This window comes from Enhydra lutris, unplaced genomic scaffold (genome assembly GCF_002288905.1).
Source record: "Enhydra lutris kenyoni isolate GAN:26980312 unplaced genomic scaffold, ASM228890v2 scaffoldscaffold17, whole genome shotgun sequence".
In the NCBI taxonomy this organism is placed as follows: domain Eukaryota; kingdom Metazoa; phylum Chordata; class Mammalia; order Carnivora; family Mustelidae; genus Enhydra; species Enhydra lutris.
Window position 1 is genome coordinate 39,001,143 of NW_019154101.1, and position 25,501 is coordinate 39,026,643.

A 25,501-nucleotide genomic window follows, 5' to 3' on the forward strand; every position below is an offset into this window, starting at 1 on the left:
CAGTATACTGAAAGATGATATAGATAAGTATTTCAAGGAAATGGCATGAATCAAAAAGGAAAGTATTTAAAAATTGGTTCTTTATATATCTTTTGCCTATAGAAGTTATAATAGACCAAATTTGATTTTTTAATTTTTTTTTAGCACAAACACATTTATTTACTAACCAAACAAATGTTTGTGTTAAAAGTAATTGAACACAGTAAAAAAAAAAAAAAAAGGCACTATGGAGATTTGCACATCGAATTGAGCTTGCCCATCCTCACAGCTAATTCCTGTCCAAAATGATGATGGAATTTTTACTCAGCTTTTTTCAAAGACCCAAGTACAGGAGATGATATTAATGACACATTCCACCACTAATTTTCTGTCTTCCAATTTTTTTGTTACTGTGCTTTCTTTCCCATCCCATTTCTGATGTTAAACCAATGTGCTCTTTGTGAAGTTGTAGACAGTCTGAGTTTTTCTGCCATCTGCTGTAATTTCTTCAAACTTCTCTCCCAGATTACATGAAAATTGTGTTGTTTTCAAAGTGTTCTCAGTTTTTATGATGAGGTTTTTCCCATCAGAAGAGATGATACAATCTGGTTGTCCATCACACCTACTTTTCACAGAGCCATTCCCATTCCTACTTCCTTTATGTATTCATTAGGGCCTTTGTTCTTCACTAAGTGCCATCTTCCTACCTGCTGCTGAATGGTGGCCATGGTGGGCGTGGGCAAGATGATAGACCAAATTTTAAAGAAAACAATAAACTAGGAATATATTCTCAACATACATAGTAGACTCTGTCTATATATACAGACATATATACACAAACATATATGTGTATGGGTATATACACACACACACACACACACTGTAATGTAACAAATATGAAACAGATATTGGCAAATGACATTAAAAGGCAATTACCAAATAGAAATTATTTTTTGAGTGAACGTGTAAGCAAAAATTTTATTTACTTTTTTTCAGTTTGGTGAGATATAACTCAACATATATCATTGTATAAATTTAAGGCATACAACATGTTGATTTGATACACTGATATATTGTGAAATGATTACAACAGTATGGTTAGTTAACACCTCTGTCACCTCACATAATTACCAATTCTTTCAAGTATATAATATGATATTGTTAGGTATAATCACTGTGCTATACACTAGAGTTCCAGAACATATTCATCTTATAACTGGAAGTTTGTCCCCTTTAACCAACATTTTCCCATTTCCCCACACCCAAACCCATGGGAACTACTCTTTTACTTTCTGTTTCTATGAGTTGTGTGTATGAGTGTGTGTGTGTGTGTGTGTGTGTGTGTGTGTGTGTGTGTGTGTGTTTTAATGATTCCACATATAAGTGAGATCATACAGTATTTGTCTTCCTCTGTCTGGCTTACTTTACTTAGCATAATGCCCTCAAGGTCCATCCATGCTTTTGCAAATATATTTCCTCTTTGTGGCCGAATAATATTCATATATATATGTGTGTGTGTATCTATATCTATATCTGTATCTAAATCTATCTATCTATCTATCTATCTATCTTTCTATCTATATCACATCTTCCTTATTCATCCATGTTCAGATATTTGGGTTGTTTATACATCTTGGCTATTGTGAATAATGCTTCAGTGAACATGAGAGCACAGATATCTCTTTGAGGTACTGATTTCATTTCCTTTGGATGTATACATAGAACTAAGATTGCTGAATCATATGGTAGTTCTACCTTCAGTTTTTCTGAGGAAATGTCATTTTGCTTTACATAGTAGCTGCACCCATTTACATTCCACAAACAGTGTACAAGGGTTCCCTTTTCTTCACACTCACTGATACTTTTGTTTCTTGTCTTTCGATAGCAGTCATTCTAACAAGTGTGAGGTGATGCTCCATTGTGGGCTTGATTTGCATTTTCCTGATGATTAGTGATATTGCATTTTTTCTTGTAATCATTTGCCATTTGTATGTCTTTGGAAAAATGAACTATTTGGCTTCTCTGCCCATTGTTTAATAGGACTGTTTATTTTTTTGCTCTTGAGCTATATGTGTTTCTTATATATTTTGGATATTAACCCCTTATCACATGATTTCCAAATATTTTTTCTTATTTCATTTGTTGCCTTTTCACTTGGTGATGGTTTCTTTTGCTGTACAGAAGCCTTTAGTTTGACATCATTCTATAGTGTGCTAATAAAGAGCAATTTAGAAAGACTCCAAGTTAGATCTTTATCTTACCGTGCACACAAGCATACATTTATTTATTGCTTTAACACAGTATTTTCTATGTCTATCTGAAAGCACCATAACCTTTTGCATCTTGATTTCTTTTGTATCGCAATGACTAAAATTTCTACATGATTTTAGGGACAAAAATAACAAAATGGCTAGGCTATTTTAATCTGTTTTCACAAAAAACAAGCACACAGTTGTAGAAATATCAAGTCTTTCATTTATACCTGTATCTTTAATTTTCTCATAAGAAAAAAAAAGTAGGCTAATGCATGAGTTCTTAGCCTTTTGCTGTAATGCCATTACAAATCAATTTGAAAGAATGTATGCAATTCTTATACTGTAGGGAATATTTGGCAATTACATTACTTCAGAATTCTGTTTTTTTATAGAATGCGTACTCACTAGAGAGTTAAGTAATGTTAAATAAATTAGCATCTTAATGAAAAGGGTATATTAATATTGTTCCTGTTCCTAAGTAGAGATTTAATTCTAGTAAATCACAGAATTCAATTTTTGCTAAATAAATATCATTGTCTTGAAAAGTATAATGCTACAACTAAGCATTTGCTGTACTCCCTGATATTTAGAGATGACCATTATTAAAAGAGGAAATGTATTCATTTTAAAGACTAGATGGCTTGGAAATTTTACTTACTGATAGGCAAATTAGATAGGCACATTCAATACTCTCAATTCATTAGGTAATCCAGTTTTGGAATGTGATCATTTTATACTGTATCACTCAAGTAATAGAATTTTAGCAACAGTTCTATAATAATTTTGATTTCTTTAAAAGATGCAGCCTAGCCACAAAGAATAAGAGTAAGATTCTTACCACACAGTATAATGGTTAGAGGACAGTTTTTAAATAGCATTTTTAATCCAAAGGAATTTAACTTTTCAATGAAATTAAGACCTCAGTGTGATTTTAAAAAATAACGTATATTAAAGAGTTAACTTTAAAAATACCATATATGTTAGTAAATATGAAATTCCAGCTGAAGTGAGCAAATATTTAAGAAATTTCCAAGTTTTATTTTTATTTTATTTTAATTTATTTATATTTATGTATTTATTTTATTTAATGTTTTATTTTGAACTATAGTTTCTGTTGGGTATTAGATTCAGTGAATAATGGTTATATAAATCAATTTTTGTTATGGAGTATAAGGCTTGTGTGTGTGTGTGTGTATGTGTGTGTACTTTTCATGCTTAACATGGTTTATGAGGTGGTTCAAACTGTAGTTTCCAAAGTCCCTCAAGACTTATTCTCCTGTTCATTTTTTCCTACTCTTGAGTTCTCAGAAACATCTTTGGTCTTGATTAGTGCCTTGAAATTTTGACTACTGCTGGCTCTTCTGCCTTCTTAACTCAGAATGCAGAAGATACAGTACACAATGATACATGCAAAATCATGTATGAACAGTATTTGTTGAGTGCTTATTATATATCAAATTCTGTGCCATTTTGTACCTGTTATTTAAGACTATTGGCAAGTCATTTCACAGATGAGCAAGCTGAAACTCAGAGGTTAAGTCACTTTCCAAGATGCCATAAATATAAAAGATTAGTGATCGATTTGGGGTTTGTTCTTAGATACATCTGAATTCAAAATCTATAACAAGTTGAGAAGATAAGAAATTGAATATGTGTATCAGTTTTTTCATCTGATCAGATGCTCCATGTCTGTTAAAAGTCCCTATACCACTTTCTCAAAAATATGCCAGTTGTCCTTTAGTATCCTTGTTTTATGGTCTGGAATCACTAAGCTGAGGTACACTGGAATCAAATTAATCAAGAGTCACTGGACTTTTAATGCTGCTGGTCAATGGCAGCATCTTATCAATGAACTTGAAGAGTCTGTACCATGAACTAGGGATCTGCTTTTTCTTGCTGGCTGCCAGTAGACTTGTTAGCCCAGGCTGCATATCTTCAGATTCCCTCAGAGACCTTTTCATTTGAAGGTGCATTGAACCTAGCTGAGTCAGAAGATTCTAGAGACCATCTCCAAGTTCAGTGATTTGCTAGGAGTACTCACAGGACTCAGTATGTAGAGGCCCTCATGGCTATAATTTTTTTTACAATGAAAAGATACAGAGCAAATCAGCAAAGGGAAAAAACACATGAGGCAAAGTTGGGAGAAGCCAGGCAAGTGTTAAAATGCCTTTTTAAAAAATTATTTAAATATTTCAAATATATAGATAGTATAGGGAATAATGTAACAAGTAGTCATGCAACCACCAGTCATATTTAACAAATGTTAATATATTGCCGTTTTGCTTCCAGTTGTTTTAAAGCTACAGATATATTTGAAGCCTATTTCCCTTACTAATTGCTAGTTCAGTTGCTATTTCCCCAGAGCTGGATCATTATGTAGCTCACCTCCTAGGGCACTATTTTTGTAAAATATAGTGCAAATGGTTGCATGGAGAGGAGCAATGCTGCTGTTCTGCCCTTGAATTAGTCTATATCTGAGAGTTGGTAAGGTATTTCCTGACAATGCTCTTATACTTTTACTACATGTGTATGGACCCACAAATAATTTGTAGTATTTTTGAATTTTCAAAGATAAACATAAATATTAGTGGGCTCTTTGTAGCTAAATCTAAGGAAACATTTTCAGTGTTCATCTTGTTTGACCTCTCCATTGCATTTGATTCAATGGACCACTTGTCCTTCTTTAAACTCTTTCTTGAGCACATTAATACCAGTCTTTCCTAATTCTCCTCCTCCCTCTTGCTACTCAGTTAATAAAGTCTCCTTCCTTGACTCTTTTCAAATATTTTGTGTCTTTTTTTTTTTTTTTTTTTTTGCTAAACCCAATCTTATGGGGATTTTATTCATACCCATATATTCTTGTAGTACCTCACATAGATGGTGATTACTGCCTCATTTGGGTCTTCATTCCTGGCTTTATGCCTTCATTAATATCCTTATAAGATTGATTACTGGGAAACCTGGCTGGCTCAGTGGGTTAAGCCTCTGCCTTCGGCTCAGGTCATGATCTCAGGGTCCTGGGATCAAGCCCCACATCAGGCTCTCTGCTCAGCAGGGAGCCTGCTTCCCCCCTCCCCCGCCCGCCTACTTGTGATCTCTCTTTCTGTCAAATAAATAAATAAAACCTTAAAAAAAAAAAAAGGACTGATCAGGTCTATATCAAGCCTGTTTTCCATGCTTTATTTTAAGCCATAGATTAGGTACAGTTGAGTAATAGAATAAACCTATAAATCTGAAATTTACTTTTATTTTGGTGCTATTTTTTCTAATAGACAAGATGTTTTTCAGTTTGCAAGGTTACAAATTTATTATTCCTCTTGGATGCACTTCTTTTTTTTAATCCCAGCAAATGGCATTAATCATTCAATCAGAATGGACTAACCACCATTATTGACTTTTTTTTTTTTTTTTTTACATCGCCACCAACACCTAATCACCAGGTTCCACTGGAACTCCTTTCATGCCTCTGCAGTCATTCACTTATTTCCAACCATATCCCCACTGACCTAGTAAAGAACCTTATCAGTTCTCATCTGTATTGTTCTTTCTTTGTAACTTGTTTTCCTTATGCTAGTCTCACAACATAACCTCTTCCAACAATTCATTCTCCTTCTGCTTCTAGAGGGATCTTATTAGAACACAACTCTGCTCATGTCTGACCCATTCTTACAATTCACACCTTCTTTGACCACTTTTACTAACCACTTTGCTTTCCAGTCATATGAAACTAACATTTCTTAAGATTTTTTATGTTTTCTCTTAGCTCAAGAGTTTTTTACTTGGTAAGGTATAAGTAACTTACAGTTTTTGATGACTGAACACAAAAATACTAAACCCATTACCACCTCCCAGAACTTCCCCTGACTGAGTTCTATAATATCTACTTTTTTTAACAAAAGTTGGCTCATTCATCACTTCTTCCCCAAAAGACTTTTTTTTAAAAAAATATTTTATTATTTTATTTATTTGACAGAGAGAGACAAAGTGAGAGAGGGAACACAAGCAGAGGGAATGGGAGTAGGAGAAGCAGGCTTCTTGCTGAGCAGGGAGCTCAATGTGGGGCTTGATCCCAGAACCCTGAGATCATGACCTGAGCCGAAGGCAGATGTTTAATGACTGAGCCACCCAGGCCCCTCCCCCTGAGAAGCAAAGGCTTTCTTAATCTTCAGTTCTTCCTTGTCCCAGGTAGTGAAAGTACTTCATCATCTCCACTGGCTACATTGTATTATGATCTGTTTACTTATTTATCTCTCTTGCATTTCCTGATAACAAATATTTACTCATATTTGTATCCTCAATGACAACCACATACTTAACAGAAGATGCCCAATAAATACTTATTGAATAGTGGAATAAATGAAATTCTGTTGTAGAGATTAATATTTTAAAAAGTCTATTAAAATTATCCTATCAAGGCTTAGCTCACAAACTGCCTCCTAATTAAGCCTTTGAGATCCTTTTTCCTCTGTAACATGGTTATGACTTTTCTTCCCAAAAGAAAGAATTTTCTTTCCTTTCTCATAACTAATGATGTTCTGTCTTGTATAATTTATGTGTATGTGTGTCTTTGCCCTACCTTGCTATTCCAGTTTTAAGCTCCTGGGGACACTGATCCCAGGTTCTCCTTTTCTCCGTATCCCCAGCACCAAACCCTGTCCTCTAAGGCAGTGGATTGTTATATGCTCAATGGATTTTGAATTTATTTAACTGCCATAACATGATCAGACTACAGTATCAGCATTGGGTCAACACCACATATCAGTTATATTTTAGATCTACTGGAAATAAAAACATTTGTTGCTTAAACTATTATATTAAAATAAATTCTCAGTAAAGCAGTGGGTCGTATTTTCCATGAAACAGAAGCGTGAGGTCAGAATGATGTGACGAAGTGATTATCCATCTGTCTTTCTTTCTCTCTATTTCCTGGTACAATGTTGGAAACAGAATGCTCATTACACGATAATTATTATTTTATGACATTTAAGTAATCAACATGGACTTTCTAGAATACTTATGGGTATTGTTTATAATTCTCTGATGGCTATCCCAATGATATAGGTAGACATCAGATATTCTTCATTAAAACCATTGTTCTAAATTTTAAAATTTTCTCAGAAATCACGATCAAGATTCTATTTATGCCATCATGAGGTGATTTGAGTCAGAGGTATCATAGTTTGATCACTGGGTTTCGTTAGATGTTCACAGTATTTTTTAGGAAAGAAGCTAATTTTTGAATGAATTTTAAACAAATATACTTGAAAACAACTAATACGAATCAGACACAATCATAATTCATCACAGTAGAATACTTAATGTATATTCTTTCCAACATCATGATCTGGGTTATCATTACATTTAGCAAGGATTTATCAAATACCTACGTGAGTAAAAGACTATAATTTTTTATAAAATTTTGTTAGAAAAATTTAACTTTTACTCTTCTCTGTTTTAATGGGGATTGTCAGGGGCTAGAGAAAGGAAAGGGGGAGATATTGGTCAAGGGATACAAATTTCCAGTTCTGAAAGATGAATAAGTTCTGGAAATCTAATGTATAGTAATGTGACTATAATTAAGATATAATTAACAATGCTGATATATATGATGTTTGCTAACTAGGTAGGTCATAAAATGTTCTCACCACACGAAAAAGAAGCTTTGCTTGACTGTGGTGATTATTTCTTGAGTACACACATTTCAAAGTATCAAATGGCATACTTTAAATATATACAAATTTTTTGGTTAATTATGCTTTAATAAAGCTGGAAAATAATAAAGAAAATAAAGCCAGGATTGCTCTGCTAAGGAGTACAAGTTCATATTCACTTAAGAACCATTACAAAAAATGTGCTACATACTTGCTAAGATGAACAGGTATGCAGGTATCTTTCTTGCATTGCTTTTCTAAATGAGCAACATGGAGATAATTACCTCACAATTAGTTCTTGTTGAGGGCATGTTCTTCAGTGAGTGCTTTAAAGGCACCATTTAATTAACCTATGAGGCACAGAGAAGTAAGCTAAGGAATAGCACTATAGCAGTACAGATTTCAACTTAAACAGACGGATTTAAGAGCCACTGATGTTAAATACTATGCAATATTGGTATAATGATTTCTTTTACAAGAGGAAATGTAAAATGCTAATTTCTTAAAAATGCATTCTTATATTTGGTATCTGCAATTTTATCATTTTCTAAAGAAAAATTTCTTATTAGTAACTCTGAAAGTTTTCTAATACCAATTAAAATGCAGCCTGACCATGACTTATTTTATCTTCTGTTTAGTTCCAAGTGAATGTCTGCATTAATTCACAAATAGTTGACTTATTGTGTTGCATATCATTTTAAAAAATATCACATTTCATAATAACAGTACATTTATCACCATACAAATTGCATTAAATTTTCACCCACAGCGAGGCTGTGGTGTAAAAATAAACGTAACATTCATCTCATTCTGAGGTAGCCACTTGACAAATAGCTGAAATGGAGATCTGGAAAACAGGTCTGTTGCGGACTTCCCCAGCCAGTGTAGCCCGCAGCCATTTTCAAATGGACATTAATAAAGGTACTGTGAAATGTTTGAGAGGGCAATAAATAACAGACAAGAAATATGCCATCATTTGTCCAAAAGGTTCATTAGAATACTAATTAATTTTTTTTCTTACAAAAGATATTTAAGATTAATAAGTACAGGAAAAAAAAAACAAGCGTGTATCCCTTAAGGAAAGAACTTTTTTTTCTACCGCCAGACTCCTTGTGAAGCAGGCCACGTGAAATGCTTGCATGCAATTTAAGTAAATGTTGACATTATGATGTTATCAGTTGACCCATAAGATAAATGCTGCCCCCATTCTGAAATGGATATCAAGGTAGATCCCCTAAGTTACCAATTCATAAAAATATAAGCATCAATGCATGATTTTGCATGTCTCTAAGTCATATATACATGTCCTTTTATAGTTTCAAAGTGAGTTCATGCCTCCTATTCACATAATCACAACAATCTTCAAGTTCGCATAGAATTTAAAACTGAAAGAGACAGTGGGGGTCATGGAATACACACACACTTCGCAGATAAAGAAATCCGGATCCAACCTCATGTTTCAGAGGACAATTACCAGAATGGTGAGGGAACTCAAATCCAGGAGAAAGCTTGTGCCCGAGAAATATTTGCCAAACTGGATTAAATGAAATAATGTTGCAGGAATTCTCTGTTCTTAGTGCCTGTAGTTCTTAGTCATGGCACTTTGAAGAATGAAGCTGTGGACCAGATGAAGAGTGGTGGGCACAAAAGCAAAATTTATTGAGCAAAAGCTCAATACAAAGCTCAGTACGTGAGGGAGGCCCTTGGGGTTTCCAAGTTTAGGGGTTTTTATGAGCTCTTTTGCCGAACTATCGTAAGCAATCAGAATGTGCTGAGTCTTGCCAATCAGGGCTTTGGTCACGTTTCTGTCTACCTATTAAGTTAAAGTCAATGGGCTGATGGTCTTTTTTGCTGACATCTGGGGGCTTATGTCTTAACTGCCCTTTGCCTGTGATAGTAACAGACACTTTGTGGCTAGTTGTCTTATTTTAGGGCATTTTGCAGAATGTAAAGGCTGTAAAGACTGTAAAGCAGAATGCTAGTGTGGTCCTGTCTAAGCTGCAAAACAGGGTATTGGTACTGTCTTATTTTAGCTGTCCTGACTCCATATTTTCTCATTGTGGACCCCAGCCCTGACTACCTAACTGTCCAACTCACTCCTAACAATGTAATGTAGAAAAGTTATTGGTTTAGATATGAACCAAAAAAAATGGTAGAAATTCAGTTTTCATGGAATTCAGATACAAAATGACATTGACAAAGCCTAAACTTATATATTCTTTGCATATGGTAAATTAAAGTTTTATATTTTCATCTGTCACAAGAATTTGCTAGCTGGAAAAATTACATTCTAGGTGGATGAACTTTTTCCTGAACAGGAAAAAAATCTTTTGATTTCAAGAATTCAGGAAAAAAAAAAAAAAGAGAGAGAGAGAAAGAGAGAGAGAGAGGCACTTATTAAAATTGTTTTCCTAAAAAGAGATTCAGGATGCAACATTTTCTCTTTCTTTTCCTTTCTTTTATTTCACCCCCCAAAGACATGCTTGTCATATAAGATATTTTAAAAATAAAAGGAAGCAATGCAGAACTCAGTAAGCATTTTTATCTGGTTCAGTGCCTTTAAATCCTTCATTAAAACTTTGTCTATTTGCTACTGGCAGAAGAACTTTCTATGTCAATATTTTAAGAGCAATATTGGAAAGAAATGTTGCTTTTCAATGATTTTTCGCCCCTAATAAGTTTTGTGGGAAAGAATTCCAGAACAAATGCAGAGAAAAATCTATCACTGAAGGGCATGCTTCCCTGTAGACACAGAGCAGGAGTTACTGCTAACCCTTTGAAGTTTCCCATTCTTCCACCTCCCTCCTCCCCTTGCTCCTATGTGACATCTGAGCTTCTTGGTCAGTCTTGGTCCAGGAGAAACTGAATTGTCCTAATCCACATGGAAATTGATCCCACGTACTCAGCTTCATAAGCACCATTTTGGGGAAGATCATACTTATGGTTTCTCCTAATTGCTGAGTTTTTAATATTTTATCTTTTTTTTTTTTTTTTAATTGCCAGGGCTGTTTGGCCTAAAGCCTGGAACAAGACTGTGAGTAATGAGGTGGGAGGGACTTATTATGGCTCTTTGAAGAGCCTTGTTGGGAAGCTGGTGAAGGAGGGTGGAGAAGGAGACTGCCAGAAAGAAGATAAAGGAGCCCCTTAGGGAGTCCTGGAGGGAGGGAGGGAACTTAGCTCCAGAAAGGCTTCTTATAGGCAGGTGGTCCTTTGGATATTTATCTCAGTCAAACCAAATTTCTAAGTCTTTTGAGGTTTGCCTGCCATTAGGTTTTGTAGCATAGTATTACATTTTTCTAAATGTTGGTTATTTGTCTCCTTGAAAATTGCTTGCCTTGTTTGTAGAAAAGAATGAAGAGTAGCTGTCCAAGCAAGAGACTTCAATTTCTTCTCAGGGAGTGTAGTCCATTAAATGTCTATTACAAATAAATCTCGTAGTTCACAGATATTGCTGCTTTATGATTTATCAGCTAAATCTTCTTTAGAAGAATGAGTTTTCAGTGGACAGATAGGGCAAAAATTCTTAATTCCAAAATATGGTAGTCCTTCATTGAAACAATAATTTGCAGCTTTTGTCAAGGTGTGTATTCCTGCCTGTGGCCATGGTTCTGAAAAAAATGGTAGTTCCTTTTCAATTTTGCCCAGTGGTCCTCCACACTGTTACATTCTATCAGTGTTTGCTATGTTCTAAGACTACATCCAGATACAGAGCAATGTTATCTCTGCCTTCCCATATGGATCTATAGTAATACATACCCTATGAGTATGATGGATGCATGAAGTAGGCATTCAGCTATTTTCTGTAATTTGAGAAGCTCAAAGAAAACTCATCTTCCCAAAACATCACTGAAGGATGCTTGAGGACCTCTTCTGAGCTCATTGTTTTTAAAAATGCAAATTCTCCTTAGTATATTAATATGATAATCTCCTAATGCTTGAGCTAGGATTTATTTTATCACATGAGTTTCAATCAGCAACCATTTGTTGGCCACATTTTATGTTTGAAATACAAAGTTATTTACTCTGTTGGACATGAACGTAGAAGTTATCCTTGCACCTGGATAGCTTGTAGACTGCCAGATTGTGAGTTGCTTAAAGGCAGAGTGTCTTTTCTAGTGCCTAGAATGGTAGAGTTAATAAACAGTATTTAGAGAATAAACACATTACTGAATGATTCCGGTAGATTCCTCATGTAAGAAATATCTGTGGTCCATAGAGTACATGATGAACCTCATGAGAGTATTTAAAAAGTTTTTCTAAAGAGGCAGGTGAGGACTGATAGGAGCTTTGTAAAGTATGTTTCACATGCCTTTGATGTAGTTTTGGAAGGTTGGTAAGGTCTGGAACTGACAGCCAAGAAAGAATTCTTGAGACATCTTTGGTGCGAAAAAGAGATTTTATTAAAGCACAGAAATAGGACCCATGGACAGAAAGAGCTGCTGCACTGAGGTTGTAAGGAATGGCTAATTATATACTTGGGATTTGGGGGAGGTTAGGAAAAGGGAGATGTCCCAAAGGACTTTCATATGTTAAAGAAGACTCTCTGGATACTGGAGGCCTTGCTGTTATCAAGCTAAAGTTGTTTTTCCCTCTAGCAAAGCATTAACAGTAAGACAGTTGGGAGTTTCCTGGAGGAAGGTCACACATATCCCACCCAGGAGTTGGGGTAGGGGGTTTGAGGGGTATCAGCTTGTGCTTTGTCCTCAGCTTTCCTTCTGTTCCCTCATCACCTTCATTATTGGGTAAGATTTAGGCAGCTTTTGCAAAAGGGTTGTGGAATTTTTGTTAGTAGTAAAGACAGAGATCCAGAGATTAAAAATTAAAGAGTTGATCCTATTTAGGAATTGACCAGTGCTATTTAGGAATTGACTGTGAGGCAGGAAGTGAAAAAAACAAGGAAACAAGGCTTGTGGCCATAAATGGAGTCTTATGAATGCCTTGTAAAGAAATGCAGACTTTATTCCTAAAATAAGCAATAGGGACATACTTGATCATTGTAACAAAAAGATCATAGAATATGTGAGATAAAATGAAAATACAAAATAGTCTGCGGACAAAAGTCGGTTTTTGCCTACGCCACAAGTTGATAAAGTTAGCCTAGAGTTCAATGGATCCAAGAAGAATATTGCATAAGTTATTTGAATATTAATTCTCTACAGAAGAAGATATTTTTGTGTCAATTTACTTTTGCAACAAAATTTAATGCCCTCCTTTTCTTGGTCCTTTTGATGAAGTTTTAGAATATAAGTGAGGTTCAGTGGGGTAGAGTCCTGGGCCAATGACCAAGAAAGAATTCTTGGTGCAAAATGGTGGTTTGTTAAAGCATGGGAACAGGACCCCTGGGCAGAAAGAGCTGCTGCCCCCAGGTTGTGAGGGGTGGCTGATTATATACTATGGGATTGGGGGAGGTAAGGAAAAGAGAGGGTTTGAAAGAATTTTCATATGCTAAAGAGGACCCACAGGATACCCAGGAGCTTGCCATTGTGAAGTTAAGGTTGTTTTTCCCCTCTAGAAAGGCATTAACATTAAGATAGTTGGGAGATTTGGGGAAGAATGTGCCACCTGTCCTACCCAGGAGTGGGGTGGTAGGGGGAGGTTGTAGGGTGTCAGCTTGTGCTGTCCTCAGCTTGCTTTCTATTCCCTCATCACTCTGGCACTTTTATTAGGGCATTTGGTGACTGTATTCATTGGTTCTGTGAATAGTATGGGACTTCCTTGGTGTAGGACTCAAACAGTGAGGACCCTTTGGCTGATGGGCTGAGGGGCCTATGGAACACTTGGACCATGCCCTGGAAAAGGGTGGAGCCCCGGTGGGGAAGAAAAAAATTCCACAGGTTTTTTTACATAAGAAAATAAATCACTGGAAGGAGGTATTCTCCAAACATAAAGCAAAAACACTGCGAAAGAATCTGGGATAATATCTTAAATACCTTTATTGTTAATACTGTTGCCTGTGTCTTCTAAAATATCAGTTAAATGTTTTGAAATCTAACCACAAAGAGCAAAAACACCCACTCAGTTGGTTCTTACCCTTACAAACTCTAAGTGGTGCCAAAGGCTTATGTGGCACCATTCTCATAGATTTTTAATGGCAGTCACATGATCTCTCTCTTAATTTCCCCAGATTAAGATTTAGAAAGTGCTCCTTTTATAAATCAGAGGATATATGCAAAATGCCCCCTTTAAAGGTGGCTGCTCACAGCGCAGCAGTACAAAGGATTGGATTCAGTGCTTTGGAACTTGCCCCCACTTTTTTTTTTCCCAGATGGATAATTGTTAGAGGGTTATTAGAAGTAGTGTTAAGTGGAAGGCAATTATGAGAAGACTACCTTCATTTTGCTTTGAATGTTGAAGCATTCACAGTATTTGTTGTGTGTTCCTGGTAATGGAATTCAACACTTTATCTTTGTTAAAATGTTCTTCAAATACATATGATTGTGTGGTTGTATAGGAATAAAGTATGTATTACAGAGTTAGTCTCTTTGCAAATTGTTCTGTTAGAACAAATGTAAAGTCTTTTTATTATGTAACTTCAACAAGGATGTGACTTTTGAAGTCTTAAGGTGCCTTTTATTTATTTTTAAGGTTCATGCATTTTAGTTCAGCCTTAGCAAACACAGGAATGTTGCTGAGGTATCTTTTTTTTTTTTTTTTTTTTTTTTTTTATTTTTTTTTTTGAAAGAGTTAGGGCATGCGTTAGGGAGGGGCAGAGGGAGAGGGAGAGAGAGAATCTTAAGCAGACTCCTCTCTCAAATGATGTGGGGTTTGATCCCAGGACCCTGAGATCCTGATGGAGCTGAAACCAAGAGTCAGAGGCTTAACTGACTGAGCCACCCAGAAATCCCTCAGGGTATCTTTTGAATAAGTGAAAACTTTTGGAAAAAATAATGGCAAGTAATCTATTTCACTCTATTTTTATATTCTATCTGAATGTTTTCAATTAAATTAACATCAAAATATTTTTTAAAAATTGCATACTTGCAACACATATTGTCCAGATCTTTGAGCCATTTGAATAAAAATCAATCTAGTTTTTTTTTTTAAAAAGAACATTGCAGAAAATATAACCTCCATAGTCTTAAGAAATAGGTAATTTGGAAGTGATGTTTACATTTATGCATAAGGTATTTAGTTTGGCTACAAAGTCTCTGACTAGGACAAATTGTCAACTGTTGCTAATCATTCTTATTCTTACAATATTTTAAAAAATGTACTTGCAAAAGAAGAAAATGTCCTTGATTGGTTTAGAAGCAAATATAAGAGTTACTGCTATTATGATGCTTATTTGCATGTTTCAGAATGTTGAATATATTAGTAATTAATATTTATCTCACTTCAATGATACAGGCTTGGAATAGTAAAAGAATGCCTGGTTTATGAATGCAGAGACAGAAGACAGCTTAGTTTCCAAGAAGACTCATTGCTTTAATAATGATAACATGAGATTGAAATGCACTAGGACCGGGATCTTAGTGTCTAATTATTCTCAGAAATTGGTGTTCAGCTATAAAAGACTTCATTGAAACATTTATGTTGAAGGACTGCTGTGAGCACTGTGGCAACTGTAAAAAACTAAATGGAGTGGATATTTATTTCAAAAAGCTAAACTGGAGGAGAAAAAGAATGTAAATAGTATAGGAATTCAAAACTGGGAGTTGTCACCATGAGTTAGAGTAGGCAAGATGGGCTTAATTTAGACCATTTAAAGTGGTTGAAATTTGGAATTGAGGAGGGAAAAAGTAAGAACATTGAAGAAAGTGAATGACAGCCAGTGGGTGCCAAGCATGTTCATGGGACCATTTATACATGCTGGGACTCTGGAACAGGAGTATTAGTCTGCAAAGCTCAGACCATTCATCTGCTGAAAAATCCAACTGTTCAAATAAAAAATTAAGTTTTTCTGCCTTGAACTTTTTTCTCATTTTGTTTCCTTTTCTTATTATGCTATCCTCATTAAGATTATTGTTTTATTTTCAAGACTCAGTTCAGATGCCACTAAAAGTCTGTATTTATTTAGCTTTTAATTCCATACAGTATTGAAGTTTGTCCAGTATTAAGAAACAATAGAATTTATTAAAAACATATTACCTGTCTTTAGAGCATCTGAGATATTTTTATATCTATTATCAATTTTTCAATATTTAGTTATTCTAGATAATTTGGTGTCAAGATTGAAGTGATTGTTTTTTCTCTCATTGGTTTATTAGCATAAATAACCATGTGATAAAGAACCCCAAAAGAAATACTATATTCCTTCAAATCATATTATTTGGAAGACCCAAAATGTACCAAAATCTTTGCCATGTATTTTAAATATAATATCTTTGGCCTTTAATTTTCAGTACAACACAGAGATGTATTCTTAATCTTGTTTTATAGTGGAGAAAAATTTGGCTTAGAAAGTTAAAGAAATTACCAAGGTCATACAGCTGCAAAGTGGTAAAGGTAATATTTTAATTAAGATCTCTTGGAAATTAAGTTTATACTATTCTACGACAACATAAATTCACTCATAGGACATGTTACCTATTCCTTATCTAGCAGTGAAGAGAGAAATGACTTTTATACCAATTTTATTTCTTCCTTGAATATTTAATGGAAATCATCAATGAAGCTGTAGAGGGCTACAGTTTTCTTTGTGGGCATGCTTTTAATTGCAAATTTATTTTTATTAACAGGTATAGGATTATTGGCTTTTTTCCCAATATCTTCTTATATCTGTTTTTCTTCAGTTCCAATTTTGTCCTAATCTGTTAGCATTATTGGCATGTAACTTATCATAGTAATTTCTTATCTTTTTAATATTTGTAGAATCTATAGTGATGTTTTCTTTTTTCATTGCTGTTATTGGTAATATATATTTTTTCTCTATTTTGATCATTATACCTAGAGAGTTAGAATTTCTATTGATTTTCCAAATAATCATCTTGGTTCCTTTGGTTTTTCTTTATTGTTTATGCTTGTACCTCCATCACTCCCTTTCTTCTGAACAATTTCAATTCACGTTGACATTCATTTGCTAGCTTACTAAAGTGGAAACAACATTAATTTTTAATCATTCTGCTTTTCTTTGATGTGAACCTACATATAATTTTCCTCTTATCAAAGCTTTAACTGTATCCCATCAATTTTAATATCTTGTGTTTTTAATTTTCATTCAGCTCAAAGATTTTATAATTACTCATATGATTTATTCTTTAATCTATGGATTATATATGTGTGTTGCTTAACTTCAAATATTTGATTACTTTCCTGATTGTTTTGTTATTGGTTTCTAAGTTTATTTATTTATTTATTTATTTTTTTAAAGATTTATTTATTTATTTATTTGACAGACAGAGATCACAAGTAGGCAGAGAGGCAGGCAGAGAGAGAGAGAGAGAGAGAGAGAGAGAGGAGGAAGCAGGCTCCCCACCGAGCAGAGAGCCCGATGTGGGGCTCGATCCCAGGACCTTGAGATCACGACCTGAGCTGAAAGCAGGGGCTTTAACCCACTGGGCCATCCAGGCACCTGTGGTTTCTAAGCTTAATTGAGTTTTATTGAGATGTGTATTGTGGCCCAGGAGCGTCTGTCTTGGTGCATGTTTCATGTGCACTGAAAATAATATGTCTTCTGCATGTGTTTGATATAATGTTTTATAAATGTCTATTAGGATAAATTTGTTTATATTATTTGTTTTCTCAAAATGTATAAAATATATAACTATATTTGTGAATTTGTATGTTCTCCTATTAGTTCTGTCTGATTTTGTTCCACATATTTTGAAACTCTTATTAGGATTGGTATGTATACTTGGTTTTATCACTATAAAATATCCTGCTCCATTTTTGGGAATATTCCTTTTTCTGAAGCCTCTTTTGATTAATATTAATATAGTTGTGCCAGCTTTTTATGCTTATTATTTGTATGATACTGAATTTTTTCTGTCCTTTTGCTCTCAACTCATTTAGGTCTTTATTTTTAAAGCTTATAGTATTTTTAAAGCTTATAGTAGCTTTATAATGTAGTTTGTAATCAGAAAGTATGATGCCTACAGTTTTGTTCTTCTTTATCAAGATACTTTTGGCCATCTTAGATCTTTTGTGTTTCCATAAGAATTTAAGGATTGTTTTTTATTTCTATGAAAAATGGCCGTGGAATTTTGATTGAGATTGAATTGAATCTGTAGATTGCTTTGGGTGGTATACCTCCTTGCTTAGATTTGTTATAAAATATTTAGTTTTATTATTTTTGATGTTATCATAAGTGGGATTGTTTCCTTAATTTCTTTTTCCAGAAGTTTATTGTTAGCATATAGAAGTGCAACTGGTTTTGTATATTGATTTTATATCCTGCAACTTTACTGAATTTGTCTATTAGTTCTAACAGATTTTTGGGAAGTCCTTAGGGCTTTCGTATAAGATCATGTCATCTACAAAAAGAGACAGAAGAAAAAACTTTCAGCTTTCACTGTTGAGCATGATGTTAGCTGTGGGTTTGGCTATTTATGGCCTTTTTATGTAGAGCTGCATTCTTCTATACCTAATTTGTTGAGAGCTTTTAATGTGAAAGTTGATGACCTTTGTCAAATATTTTAACCAACAAAATGAAACCGTAACCTACAGTTACCTGTGAGAAAATATCTGTGAATTGTATATCTGATAAGAGGTTAATATCCAAAATATACAAGGAACCTATACAACTCAATAACAAAACACCCCACAAATATCCCCATTAAAAAATGGGCAAAGAAATTGAATAGACATTTTTCCAAAGAAGACATTCAGATGACCTACAGGTACATGAAGCAGTGCTCAACATCACTGATCATTAAGGAAATGCAAATCAATACCACAATGAGATATCTCCTCACACCTATTAGGATATCTTTTATGAAAAAAAAATAGATAACAAATGTTGGTGAGGATATGGAGGAAAAGGAAACCTTGCATATTGTTGGTGGGAATGTAAATTGTTGCAGTCATTATGGAAAACAATATGGAGGTTTCATAAAAAATTAAAGATAGATTTAAAATATGATCCAACTGTCCTACTGGGTATATATCTGAAAGCAATGATATCTACACCACCATGTTGCAACATTATTGACATCCATTGATGGATGAATGGATAAAGTACATGTATACACACACACACACACCCATGATGGAATATTATTCAACATGGGAAAGTAAGAAACTTTGCCATTTGCATAAACATGGATAAACTAAGATGACATTATGCTAAGTGAAATTGGCAAGACACACAAATAGTATATGATCTGCCTTATGTGTATAATCTATAAGAAAAATAGTTGAACTTGACCTCATAGTATCAGAGAGTAGAATGGTGGTTACCAGGAGCTGGACAGTGGAGGAGGTGGGAAGGTAATGGTCAAAGTGTACAAGCTTAAGTTAAATGATGAGTAAGTTCTTGGGACCTAATGTATAGCATGGTGACTATAGTTAATAATACTGTACTGTATATTTGAATTTGCTAAGAGAGTAGACCTTAAACATTCTTAACACACACACACATATACACACAAAGCGGCTATGTGAGGTGTTAGATGTGTTAATTAACCTGATTATGGTAATCATTTCACCGTATTACATATTTATATACAATTTTAATTGTCAATTATATCTCAGTGAAACTGAAAAAAATTTTTAAAAAGTTGTGCATAATCGCAGATTAGCTCCTGGATCCAAACTGTTTAAAATGACCTGATTGGGGAATTTTAAACTGCATTTCTGAGTGTATATTAGATAGTATTGTGTCACTACTAAATTTTCTGAACATTGTATTTTGGTTATTAAGGAGAATATTCCTAGTCTTTAGAGATACATACTGAGCTATTTATGAGTAAAGTATCATGATATCTGCAATTACCTCAATTAATTCAGAGGGGAAAGATAAAACAGTGTACGTAATGTTGACAACTGGTGACTCTAAGTGATGAATAGTTGAGGATTCATTGTACTATCCTTACAACTCTTCTGTAAGTTTAAAATTTCTTTCAAAATAGAAATCTGGGAAAAATACCTTTCATTCACCTTCCTTTTTTGAAAAACATTTTACTCTAGGTTGATTTTTTTTTCTTTCATCACTTGTCTTCTCCCTTGTGTTATTTTCTGATGACAAGAGCATGATCATTCTTATTACAGTTTATGAATCTGTAATGGGCCTTTTTTCCTATGGCTATTTTAAGATTTCCTTTTTTTCTTTGGTTTATAGAAATTTGATGGAACTGGTGTGGTTTTCTTTGTATTTGTCCCTTGTAATTTTTTTTTTTTAATTTGGAGCCTCAATTTTAATTAAAATACTATAATTTGAATTTGAGTATTGAGGAGTAACAATGAAACATGTTTTTAATTTCTAAAGTTAGTGATTAGCTGTATTAATTTTAAAGCAGTCCTTTGTATTTTATTGAGCTTCTTGGAAGTGTGGGTTAATATTTTTAATCAAAATTAAGAATTTTAATTCTTATTTATTTAAATATTTTTTCCATTCCCATCTCTCTCCTCTCCTTGAGACTCAATTACTTGTATATTCGTCATTTGGTATTATCTTATCTTTCTGTGAAGCTCATTTATTTATGTATGTATGTCTTCCTATCTGTTCTTTAGTTTAGTCTCTATTACCCTGTCATTTTCAAGTTCACTTTTTATCTCCCTTTAGCCCAGCCAGTGAATTTTTAAAAATTCCACTGTATTACAGCCCTAGAATTTCCATTTCTTTCCTTTTTATGGTTTCCCTTTCTCTTTTGCGATTCCTCATGTGCTTTCTCATTATGTCCATCTCTTCTTATAAATACTTTAAGGTTCTCATCTACATATTCCAATATTGTTGTCATTTAAAGGTTTATATCTGTTGACTTTTTTCTTCTGCATATGAGTCATATTTTTCTGCTTATGCACATATCTAGTATTTTTTATTTTTTATTGTAAGCAGGTGATTATGAATGTTACATTGTTGAGAGTCTGGATTTTGTCTTGGAGTTGTTCTTGCAGAGCCGTAATTTACTGATGGATCAGCTCTATCCTTTTAAGGCTTGCTTTTAGGCTTTGGTAGGATAGATATACATCAGGTATTTCTGACTACACTACTGACATTTTGCACTGAATTGTTACTTGTTTTGGGCAACATAGCATCTTTGTGCAATGTAACATCTCTGATTCTACTCATTAGATACTAGTCACACTTCCTACTCCACCCCCAAAGCATAACAAATGACAAGATCTCTAGTCATTGCCAAAGGTTCCCTGGAAAGGGGTTAAAATCATCCCAGTTGGGAATCACTGACCTACAGTAGCCATTACACTGGGATCAGAATAGCTCTTCTCCTCATGGGTGGCCTCAACTGAATGTATAGAATGTTTAATGAGATAGCTCCACTCTGGCTGATCAGAGCTCCATGGCCTTTCAGGACTATGTAGTCTTGGGAATCAGCTCAGCTCACATCCTCTCAATAGCCATTTAATGTTAGGCCTCATGGAGTCTTGGTCTATACATTTTCAGTTTATATTCAGCCAAAGACTCAAGTGGACTTCTTTGCAGATTTGTGGAACTTTTTCTCAATTTAGCTCCCTCAACTATGTTACTCTGCCTTGCAAATTTCTACCAGCACCTGCTACTCTGAATTCTGAATTTTGTTTCTTCTACCTACCGAGACTTCCATTCTCTGTTGAGCTCTACTGCCCAGTGGAGTGATTTGGATAATGTTCCCCAGCAGAAAGCTGAGGCTAATGTGGACATTATCTTGTGTGGTTGGTTCCCTGTCTCAGTGATCACAGCCCTGAGCTATCTGTTTTCCTATGCTTGAAAATAGTTGCTACACACATTTATCCAGTTTTATTATTATTTATAGTGAGAACTTAACACAGGATGAGCATTACTTTTTCATAGCTTATTCTCATAACTGTCACTCTGTTACGAACATGAATGTTTCTAGTTGCTATTGTGGTCTTAAGAACTTTTCCATTTGTATGTTTGTTGTCAGGTTGAAGAAGCATCACAACTCTGCAATAGACTATGTTTCTTTGTCAACCTTACTGGGTTAATAGTTACATGACTTGATATATGCAGATAATCATGGGCCCAGGATTATATAATTTTTCTTTCCTGAAAACATGAATATTTTCTATGTAATGGATTGTATCACCTTTCTCTTAATTTTACTCATTACTTCTTTTACATTATTATGTATTTATTTTTAACACCAATCTTGCCTACATTTTCTTGCCTTTAGGAAAAACCTTTATATTGAGAGCTAATTTCTTTGACTATAGGTAGTTTATTATTTAGATAAGAATTAACTAACATTTCTAAATAGAGCTTAAATTTTTTTAAATGCTACAACAAAAAAATTTGGAAGAATTAATTTCTGATTAATACTGTTTTTCCCATATTCTTTTTGCTTACAATTTCTTCTGAGCCTAACTTTGTGATTGTGAATTTTACCTTAAACCAAATTCCCATGCTTTTTTAAAACTAGGGACTTGTGGATCAGGATTTTAAGCCACAGCTTTGCTCCTGACTAGTTATATGATATTTAGCAAATTACTTAGCACATTTGGTCTCAGTGTCCAAATCCTTAATGGACTGGATGCTCTCAAATGTCCTTTTCAGTTCTGAATTCTATTTTGAGTCTTAAAGGTAACTGAAATGTTTCTTTTTTCCCAAGGTAACTAACTTGGACTCTGAAAGACATTATAGTTATTTAAAATGGTCTTTTACTATAGAGAATAGAGGACAAAATATGATTAATATGAAAACAATTAGAAAATATTTAAGGTACTTTAGTAATATAATTTCCTATTAAAATTTTAGGGAAGCAAAAAATGGTCTTACTCATTTTTTATGTTCTTGTGGATCTTATACATGGTAGATCTTGAATTGTTTCATATTTTTATATTTCTGAAGAAAGAGAATAAAAGCTGAAGTCATTTCTCATGAAAAAAGGAATATGGCTCTCCTCTTTTCCAAATGTGGCCTTTTTGTGGTGACTCTCTCACTGCCTCTTCCACCTGTTTGATCTGAATTTTAAGTGAGTTGGTACCATCTTGAGCCTACACCATGACTGAATTCTAAACTGTAGGAAGTTGGGACTCATGCCTGTGTGAATTGACAACCTTGTGTTGAATGAAGCTCTGTACTAGGGGCCGTGAATAAAGAAGCTGCTAAGCTACTGAAATCTGCTCTAAGGAGCTCAAGTTCCAGTGGAGGAGATTAATAGGACAGCCAATAATTATAAATCCATGTGTTCAGTACACAAGGTACTAGGGAATCAAAGGCAAGAAATCAAAGTAAGAAATATAAATGGCTTTTTCAGTTCAAGATTGGAGTTGAAAAGTTTCTACATGTGTTCTCCTCTAGGATTTTGATGGTTTCCTGTCTCACATTTAGATCTTTCATCTATTTTGAATTTATTTTTGTGTATAGTGTAAGAAGTCAGCCCAGTTTCACTCTTCTGTATGTCATTGTCCAGTTTTCCCAATACTGGCTTTCTTTGGACCTCACATAAGTCAAGCTCTTTCCTGTCTCAGTGTCTTTGCTCTAGAATGTTCTTTGTATCTTCACTTTGTTGACTCCAAGTTTCAGTTCAAGGATCACCTTCTTTAAGACCTTCCCTGTTTACCATATCTAAAATAGTCTCACCTTCGTTATTTAATTTTCCTAATAGCTTACTTTCAGCTACTTACCATTATTCACAATTAACTTATTGTGTCACTGATTATTGTCTGTCTCCTCAATTGGTAGGAACCTGTTTTGATCACTTCTAGATCTCTATTACCTAGAATATGCCTGGCTTGTAGAAGTCACTGAAAAATATTTGTCGAATGGAAGGAAGATGGAATGAACGAAGGAAGTGGAGAATAAGTGTTTCTCCTTCTACCTATCCTAACGTCCAAAAAATGTTAGGCCATTAGTATAGAAAAATTACCCTCAATATTTCATGTTCTTTAATTCAGAAAATATTTTTTGAGTTAAGCATTGTTCTAGGCCAGAGTTCATGATATGTAATAACAAGCATTCTACATTGTTAAGAAAAATATTTTTTATTACTTGCTTTTTTCTATTGATGGTCAGTATGCTTGAACTATGTAAAATCTAAAGTCTCAAAATGAATCATTCTACCTTCCTTCCTTCCTTCTTCCCTTTCTGCTAAAGACTTTGGTTTTTTCCCCCCAAGATTTTATTTAAATTTAAGTTAGTTAACATATAGTGTAGTGGTTTCAGGAATAGAATTTAATGATTCATTACTTACATATAATGCCCAGTGCTCATCACAACACATGCCCTTCTTAATGCCCATCACCCATTTAGCCCATCTCCCCACCCTTCTCCCCTGCAAGCCTTCAGTTTATTCTCTGTAGTTAAGAGCCTCTGTAGTTAAAAAATAAATAAAAAATTTTAAAAAAAGAGTCTCTGTAGTTGAATTTATTCTCTGTAGTTAAGAGTCTCTTATGGTTTGCCTCCTTCTCTGTTTTTATCTTACTTTATTTTTCTTTCCCTTCCACTGTGTCCATCTGTTTTGTTTCTTAAATTATATATATATGAGTGCAGTCATGTGGTATTTGTCTTTCTCTGGCTGACTTATTTCACTTAGCGTAATACACTCTAGTTCCACCCACATCGTTGTAAATGGCAAGATTTCATTCTTTTTGATGGCTGAGTAATAATCCATAGTGTATATACCACATCTTATTTATCCATTCATCAGTTGATAATTATCCATAATTTATTGTTGATAGTGCTGCTATAAACATTGAGGTACATATGCAACTTTGAATCAATATTTTTGTATCCTTTGGATAAATACTCAGTAGTGCAATTGTTGGGTTATAAGGTAGTTCTATTTTTTTTTTTTTTGAGGAACATCCATACTATGTTCCAGAGTGGCTGCACCAGTTTGCATTCCCACAGACAGTGTGAGGGGGTTCTCCTTTCTCTGCATCCTCCCCAACATCTATTGTTCCCTGAGCAGTTAATTTTTAGCCATTTTGACAGGTACGAGGTGGATCTCATTGTGGTTTTGATTTGTATTTCTCTGATGATGAGTGATTTTGAGCATTTTTTCATGTGTCTGTTGGCCATTTGTATATCTTCTTTGTGGAAGTGTCTGCTGATGTCTTCTGCCCATTTCTTAATTGGATTATTTAGTTTTTTGGTGTTGAGTTTGATGAGTTCTTTATAGATTTTGGATAGTAGCCCTTTATCTGATATGTCATTTGCAAATATCTTTGGTCATTCTATAGATTGCCTTTAGTTTTCTTCATTGTTTCTTTTGCTGTGCAGAAGCTTTTTATCTTGTTGAAGTTCCAATAGTTCATTTTTTCTTACTTCCCATGCCTCCAGAGGCATGTGTAATAAGAAGTTGCTATGGCTGATTTCAAAGAAGTTTCTACCTGTGTTCTCCTCTAGGATTTTGATGGTTTCCTTTCTTACATTTAGGTCTTTCATCTATTTTGAATTTATTTTTGTGTATGGTGTAAAGAGTCAGTCCAGTTTCACTCTTTTGCATATTGTTGTCTAGTTTTCCCAATACCATTTGTTGAAGGGAATGTCTTTTCCATTGGATATTCTTTCCTGCTTTGCTGAAGATTGGTTCACCAGATAGTTGTGGGTCCACT

The 25,501-nt window shown here is 34.3% G+C and overlaps 1 protein-coding gene and 1 pseudogene across 3 annotated transcripts in view; one reads left to right on the forward strand and one right to left on the reverse strand.

The window, feature by feature from the left end:
• LOC111147676 (glutamate metabotropic receptor 1) overlaps nt 1–25,501 on the forward strand; it is a 407,752-nt gene that overhangs the window by 238,803 nt on the left and 143,448 nt on the right. The window lies entirely within an intron of this gene.
• On the reverse strand, nt 304–707 carry LOC111147715 (annotated as a pseudogene).